Genomic DNA, 8,769 nt, shown 5'->3' on the forward strand with positions numbered 1-8,769 from the left:
GAGTGCTTTAAAACACTTAAAGATTAAAAACACTATAAGGAAATCTGACACAGTCCTTAGGTTCCCAGAGTTTGCATCCACCTCAGTGCTCAGTCAAAAAGTGAGTACTGCTGCAGTCACACCTCATCACATCCTATTGCCCTTCCCAAAACTCAGTGCTATGTTGGTTTGCTGATACGATTTTTGCAACATCAAACAAAACCCTGAAGAGTTAATTAAATGTTTTTACAAAGCAGACAAAAAGACTTTGCCAAAAAGCACACTGCAATAAAGAGGTGTATGATAAAAACACAGTGTAAAGAGTATAATATAGTGAAACAGAATTTAAATTATAGAGATACTTTGCATAGGGCTACTTCATGGTCATTTCCCCCATCCAGAAACTGCACCTGCTGGGCACCATTTGGGTTTAATATTAGTATTAGACTATTAGCTTTGATCCAGCTGCAAACAAACAACCCTTGATTTCTTCAGTATGAATATACAGACAATTGGTGCAGTAAAATTAAATCTGGTGCTACAAGGACCTTGGTACCTTGGACACAGCATGATTAGTGCTTTATAGCATGTGCTTATTTGGGCACACAAATAGCTACAGACCGCTATAGGAAGTTGTCTGTCTTTGAAACCATCCCTAGTGGCAGTAATACAAGTCAAGACCTGGACCCAGAAAAACATTTGGATAATCTCCACAGCTATTCTTTACGTCTGTCAGCTTCTGTAACTCTTGTCTGCCTCTTCAGATGAGTCTAGCTCACTCTGCTCCACATATCTGCATCAGGTCCTGGCTACTCCTGCAAGGTGAGCCTGGTGCAGCTGTAGATAAAGACAAGCCCAAGTCATATAGGGTTTGATGTGAAAATTGGTTTCATACTTCACAAATGAGAAGTTATGTGTCACAGTCTCACCTTTTTTGTTTTTGGTGAAATAGAATTTTTGCTCTGTGGCACCAATGACTTCCCCTTCACAAGCTAAGGGGCTTGACTGATGTAGTGGGGAAGCTGAGTGGTGACAAGTGCACAGCTAGAGGGCCAATGCCTCAGAGAAAGACGTTTCTATGATATGATGGGACCTGGTGTGGTGGAATTACACCTCACTCATCGGAGTGGCACCACCTCACCACCAATTTTTCCCTCGAGGGGCTTGAAGAGGTCCACAGCATTGCTGCTACACAGCAGGCTCACTGCCAGAGTTAAGGAATTCTCCTGGAATTTTACTGGTGGAAGGAGATTACTAACACTGAAGGTGAAATGATAAATAGCTATTCCATCCCATCCCCATTCTCAGCCACAAGGTTATTTACATCTTTCAGACACTGGCAGGCAGGCAGATAGTACCTGTTCAAATCAAGAACAAGCATCAACTGAAAGCCCAGTGCCTGAAGTAACACAGTGTTAACCACTGCAACTTCCATATCTCGCTTCAGCTCCCATCCAGGAGATAAGGGCCAGTTTCTTTCATGGTGCTGGTGTATTCCTTCTTCTGGTGTATTCCATGTTTGCTGTATTACAGCAGCTGTCCCAGCAAAGCTCAGCACAACTTATTACTGCAGAAACCTACAGCCGCTTTCAGCAGACGAAAGGCAAACCAAGTCAGGAGAGGGTGGCAGCTCACTGCCAGCTGCATGGCAGGTCTAGATGAAGCTGACCCAGGCTGGGCTTCCTCCCTGTAGTGGTTTTGATTCACTAATTTGAGGTTTCCTAGCCAATGTATCAATTTATGTGGTGGGTCTAGTGCTGGACAAATCGCTGGTGCACCTACTAGAATTATTTACTCAGTTCCTGTTGTGAGATAGGATTAGGAGGAAGGCAAAGCAGGCTCAAACTCTACAAGGGTATATCCTGGAGGTTGCTGGTTCCTTCCCTTCCTTACCAAAAAAGTAAATTAATACAAACCAACACTCTCCCACACCTCCCTGCAACCATGCTTGTGCCCAGGAATGGTTGTGGGCTTTCCTTGCCCTTGGAAGAGGGGAAAGGGAAGTGCTAAGGTATGGTTCAGTTTACTGTGGTTGTGATAGGGCATGAAGCTGGGAGCCAGCTGGGATGCTCACCTGAGTGAGTCCCACCCTGGGCTGTCACCAGCAGACAGAGCATCCTGCTCCTTCTGAAACTCCTCCCAGGCAGTCATGCTCTCCTGCCCATCCTGGCACTCTTAGACAGTGATGTTCATCACACCATGATCTAGGTTCCAGGCTGTTCTGTAGTCCTGTGGCTGAGCCAGGGCCCCATCTCCGGGTGGAAGCTTCCACACTGAGCTGAGGAAATAACCAGGACAAGTAGCCCAAACATGTTGAGGAGACAGCCTGGCTGCTGTTGCTTGGCTGGTGTCATTTATCACACCAAAGCAGTCTGCAGCTTAACTGTAATCATCAAAATAGAGCTGTTGGGGACAAAAGAGGAAAGACTGGGCCATAATCAGAAATGTCTAGAAAGTATCAGCTTTTTCTACTGGAAATTTTCATTCTCAAATTTCCATAGTTAATGGCATCAAATGAAAATGCTTTGCAGATGCATAATATACCAAGGCTCAGAGAATCTGAGAACAGCAGATGGCTTATACACATCTGAGGAGCTTTCTAATAATAAACAAATAAATAAAGATTGGAGAGGAGTGTCAGTCATGCATCTTGTTAGATGTTTAATCAGGCAGCTGAGACATCCCAATTTTTAATTGCCTTTATTTTTTAGAACTAGTCTATTTTCAAATTGCATAAATGACGCTTTTTAATTTTTCTTGTCTAGTTTGAAGTTTTGGTATCAGATGATAATTTATCAGGAAGTTCTGCAGGACACAGAGAACAAGATAACTACCAAAAATTCTGCTACACATGAAAGTATGAGATCATGTTTCATTTTAATTACTTCTCATACAGTTAATCATCCATCTGTCTGCATTATATTCTTCAGCATTATGGCCATGAGTTAAAAAAAAACTTTCACTGAAGTCATGCCAAGCTTACCAAGAGATAAACTGTGCTAAAGAAATAAAAATGATGTGTGGCAGTGATTTAGAGGCTGCAGCAAAGCTCATAAGAAAAATGTCAGTCTAGACCTTCATTTACCATATGGGGTCAGTCTGTCTTGTATCTGAAAACTGAGCAGGACAATCAAGTTCTGTTCTGAAGACAGTTTTGGTCTGGCTTTTTTAGCACGATTTTCTTTTCTTCCCACAGTAAACCCTAGCCCTAATGGCACTGTATAAACATACTCCCACTCCTCAACCTGGGGACAACTGATCCCAGCAGACATCTGCTTCATGTCATCCAGAAACCAAATCAGTTGGGAATTCAAAATATACACAGGCTTTGTTAGCAATGCCATTGCATGGCTGAGCATTCAGTTTCAGTTAGTGCCCAGAAGGTTTATCATGGTCACCACCATCGTCCTTGGATATAATTTCTACATAGAAGTCATTTCATTGTGTTACATAGGTATTAATTTTCTCCTATAAAGAATGAATTTTAAAAGAGCATTATTCAGCACCTTATAACCTTTCTGAAAGTTACTTTAAGTCCTTTTGAACAGCACAAACACATAGCATGGTTTGTGCACGTGTCTGCACTCCCTGGTGTGGCAGTGCAGGACGCGAGCCTCAGGCTTGCTCTTCTCTTGGGAAATCAAAACTCTCCTAATTTGTCTAAACATGAGTAAGACATGACAGAAATGTTGTGTTTTGTGAAACCCTGACTTGTCAAACCTCACCAGGCACATGACTTGTACTCCTCTCCCACAGAGTTCTGTGGCCTGACTGCCACAGACAACCAAGCCTCAGAGGGAGACTGAGTTTATCACCAAAGTCCTAGAGTGACCACCACTACCCATGCTGAGTATTTGCAGGAATAACTGCCAAAAGGATAGTATATTATACAATATCCTGGACTCTGAAGTCAAAATGTGCAAGTGAGAAATCTGGGACAACAAAAGATGCCCAGCAAGCCCAGCTGTTCAAACAGATGTTGTTGTCTGGACTGGTATTCCCCATGCTGATTGATGCAATTCAGCTTCTCTTAAAATAATGTATAAAGATACATACTTCATCTGTATGATAACTTTTCCCCACACACTTTTAAGCATAGCTTAAAAGCTACACTATATTCTTATCTCAGTTTCACTTTTCTTAAAAGAGTTGGAGATTAATTCAGATGCATTCATTTCATGTGTCGGGCTCCCTGGGTGTGGAAAGAAAAAAAGAAAACAGCTGACAGATTCTGAACAGAATTCTTAGGGAAACCTTGCAAATGCCACTAAGGGAGGGCAAGGGTCCTTCTTGACAGTTAAGAATAAACGGAAATGGAAGACATTTATGTTGAAGTATTATCTCAATGGCTTGAGCTTCAGCTTCAGCTGACACACAATGGCCAGGGAGCTACTGGGTTTGCTCAAACATCTAGTGTCTTCATTGAGCCAGTTCCCTCATTTGCAAGCATCTGTAGCAGAACAGTCAGTAATTTGGGAAGACTCTGGTAGCTGCTGCTGGAAGAAGCAGTCACTGCTGGCTCAAAGTTCTGGTATAGTAATTAAACTCCCTAAGGAGCCACAAGGTAGCACAGTCTGCAAGAACCAAAGTGGGAAAACTACAGGGATAGGTACAAACTCATCCTTAATTTGATAAGAAACCTAAGTAAAGTTTAAGAGCTGAGGGATAAATAGTGAACTAGCTTCTGTTCCTAGTGAGAGTAACATTTGTTGTGTTCAGCTTAGTGGCATAAATAACATAGAAAACTGTTTCAGTTTTAAGTCCAGAAACAAAAGAATTACTGGTATTTTTTTGCTGAAGTGGAAGACTGAGTTGCTTATTGCAAATATTAATGAGAAACAATCAGTACAAATAATTCAAATTAAAGTGAACCAGATAATAGGTCCCTCAGGTTTCTCTCTTTTCCTCAGAAAGTCCAAGACATATTTAGATCTGTTTTTAGAAATGGTCTCCATCAGTGGTACAACAGTTTAAATGCCAGCAATGGATTTAGAAGCCTACAAGGATGGAAAAGATTAACTTCATCCAGGTTTGGCCTTCAATGGGTTTGGCCAAAAACTTTGGGGTATACTTCCATTCTGATACGGCTCCTTTGAAAAAATCTCACAAATTGTCTGTAGTCTCTTCACTTTACTTTGTGTCTCTTCCATAATGCTAACAACATGATTATTAATTAAATCTAATAATATATTAAAAATCAGCAATTAATAGTCCCAATAGTATCTTCCATTGTCTTTTGAAAAAGCAGGTCCTTAGGAGTTATTAGTACAAGACCTGCTGAGTAAATCCTAGTCAAGTACAGTGATATGAAGTTCAAATATCCACTTCTGCAGTTGAATTAAGGTCATTGCAACCAGTTTCTACTGGTGCCTCAAGAAGTCACATGGAGAAATAATTTCCCAATGTGCTTCTAGCTAGAAAATTGTTATTTTAGTCTTTCTGATCTTGCTGGTCTATTCTTCAGGAAAAGTGCAAGAAACTGCACACATATAACATCAGCTCTTGAACTTGTATACGCACAGTGAAAGAGATCATCAAAGGCAGCTTGGGAGCTACACAGTCTCAAGTCGCTGTAATTTAACCCCAAAGCCCCACACAGCCACTCACTCACTCCTTCCACACAGGGGTGGGGGGTGGGGGGGAAATCAGAGGAGTAAAACTGAGAAAATTCATAGGTTGAGATAAAGACAGTTTAATAGGTAAAGCAAAATCGACACATGTTAGCGAAGCAACCCAAGGAGTTCATTCACCTTCCCCAGGAGCAGGCAGGGGTTCAGCCATCTCCAGAAAAGCCAGGCTCCATCACGTCTAACCGTCACCTGGGAAGGCAAATGCTATCTCTCCAAATGTCATCTCCTTCTTTCCTTCTTCCCCACGTCTATATGGTGAGCATGATGTCATATGTTATGGAATACCCCTGTGGTCAGCTGGGGTCAGCTGTCCTGGCTGTGTCCCCTCCTGAGTCCTTGTGAACCCCCAGCCCTCATGCTCCCCCTCACCTCACCAGGTGGGATGAGAAGCTGGAAAAGCCTAGAGGTTGTGTGCGCATTCCTCTGCTGTAACTAAAACATCCCTGAATTATCAACCCTGTGTTTGGCACAAATCCAAAACACGGTCCCATCCAAACTATGTGAAGAGAATTAATTCTACCCCAAAAACCAGCCCATAGTATTTAACTCAATTGTTTTAATGCTCAGGAGCAGCAACTGCTAGAATTTACTCCTTTTAACTTTTTGGGTTTTTCTACTTTTTTTGCTTTTCATTTACAGAAAGCTTAGTTGCAAGGGATGTTTTTTCACTACATTTCTGAAAATCAGAGAATCGAAGAATTTTTTTTTTTGCTTAAGTCTGGAGTGAGTACTTTGTTCAAGTGCTTCTCCAAATAGTGACAGCTATTTTTCAATGGTCTAGGCTTTTTTTTGGATGAAATTTTCTTGGAAATTTTTTTTGCTATATAAGAACTAAAAGAGGAAGCTGGCTCTTAAAACATACTGCTTACTTTATGAAACAGATATAAACACAATGTGGAAGTGATGAAAGCTGGAACGGTATCCTTATCAACAGGTGGCCCAGGGCAGGATAAACTTCACTAGTTGCCCTGTAAATAAGCAGTGGAGAAGAGGCCTGCCCTGGGGAAAGGCACAAGGCTAACAAGGGAAGGTAATCAATCACTTCAAAGTATCTGTCAATCTGTCTTCCATGTAAGTACTCAAACCATAGTATTTTGAAAAGGAATCCTTTGTGGACTTGGATCCTAGCCAATTCCCATAGCTTTTCTGGTAACACCATCGCCAAACACATGACTGGGAACTCCACTGTAGAAAAAAGCCCCAAAACCCAAAAGCACCCTCAAAACCCCTGATAAGATATTATTTACTGGATAAAAGTGACTGAAATCTTGTGTACACTTTCCCACCTCAAACCCAAACATTCTTGATTGAGCCCTGGCATGCAGACTCCAAATACTTGATTACACACATGGCTATTCCTCTTTCAGGGCTCCTGGCTCATAAGGGCAATGCAGGGATAACACATGAATGGGAAATTGCTCGTTATTGCTCTTCCTCATTGTTCAAACTGTCTCCACACTTTCCTCACTGTTCCAAGGAAAGAATCATCATGTTCATAACAGGCCATTAATTTCTATAGAAATCTCCCAAGTACAGTCCAGCTTTCAATATTGTTTAGCTGAGCAGCATCCACAGCAGTGATTATGGTGGCACTGATGCTAAAGGGGAAAAAGCTAAAAATTAACCTGAAAATATGGTATTCGACATAGAAATGCTTGGACAGTAATCTCTGCTTTGGATTCACCATTTTGCCAGGGAATTTTGCATAGCTTGTCAGCTCAAAAGTGGTGGGGGTTCAGGTGAGTTGTTTTGTGATTTGTTTTCCCCCACAATGAAGCCTGCGGGTCAAGCTCTTCCTCTTACTCTTTAACTCCTTTCTAACAGCACTTACTCAGGATGTTTCTTCCCTGTAATTTCTTCCTTAGCTGAAGGAATTCAAACTGGTCTTTCCTGCCTCCCAGGCAAAGGCTTTCTGAGATCAAGTTCTCATTTCTTCCCATCTAAACTATCTGTCCTGTTCTGCATGAACTAGTTTCATATTTATAGAATATGGAACCAAGACAGATTCTATAGCTAAAGGGGAAGAACAACCACATGAAAAGACAGATGTAATTCCAGTCACCCAATTCAGCTAATGCTTGAACGGCTTAAATATTCACTGGAAACAAGACTTAATCCCAGTTGAATTAATTCAATCTCATTCAATCCTGTCAACATTCCCAGTTGTGCCAGTAAGATTCCAGTCCTATTGTCTCCTCCCTTCTTCTTCCCCCACATCCCAAACACCCCACTACATACCATAGTACAGTAAATATCTTACTCAACTTTAGAGAGACACAACCACACCCCATTACAAAATAGCAGAAAATACTGGTTCTTGGAGGCCATCTAGTGGGAAGAACAGAATACTCCAAGGAGGAAACTATTTCAAACTTTTCTCTCTTGAAGATTATTTAATATGGTCTGTAAGACACATATTAGAGTTACCTTGCTGATCAGTGGATGTTCCCACACAGCAACAAGCAAGTTGGTGAGGCTCATACACCAGACTCAACAAGCTGTGAGTACAGACATGGTCTCCTTTCTCTCTCTAGTATAATTCTAAAAACTGCATTAAGAGCTCGGTCTATGCAATGAAAACCCATATTGTACAACACAAGCAGAGGGAAGGACTTCTTCAAAAGAAACTTTTAAACTCACTGTTACATGACAAATAGACAATTTTGGTTCCTGCAGTTTGTTTCTGGCTGGAAAACATGACAGAAGATATTGGGCATTATGAAGAGTAGACAGAAATTTCTTTGCTTGCAGCTTTCAGAGCCCTGAGAGCCCCATTAGTGCTGCAGCCCCTTCCCACTTTAGTGAAGGTTTGTCTGCCTGTGTTGAGCAAGCTCTGACACTGACCCCGGGGTGAGATGGCTCTGAGGATGAGCTGTGGAAAGGCTCTGTGAATATGAGCTGTGAGCAGCCTTCTTGAAAGCTCCTGCCCCTGGTCTCAGCAGCCACATTAAAGTGCATTTAAGCTCAAGCTCTGGGCAAAGGTACCTGCACTCTGGGCCTGTCTGTGCCAGGACATGATCTCATTAATCCTGACCCTGACTTGCTGGCATGACCACAGGTTGTAACCTCCTGATTTATGATTATCACAGATGGAAACAAGAAGACGATGACTGTTGTCAGTGCTTCATCTGTGGTATCTAAAAGATAATAAAAATACAAG

The sequence above is a fragment of the Cinclus cinclus genome, chromosome 1 (assembly GCF_963662255.1).
Source record: "Cinclus cinclus chromosome 1, bCinCin1.1, whole genome shotgun sequence".
Classification (NCBI taxonomy): Eukaryota; Metazoa; Chordata; class Aves; order Passeriformes; family Cinclidae; genus Cinclus; species Cinclus cinclus.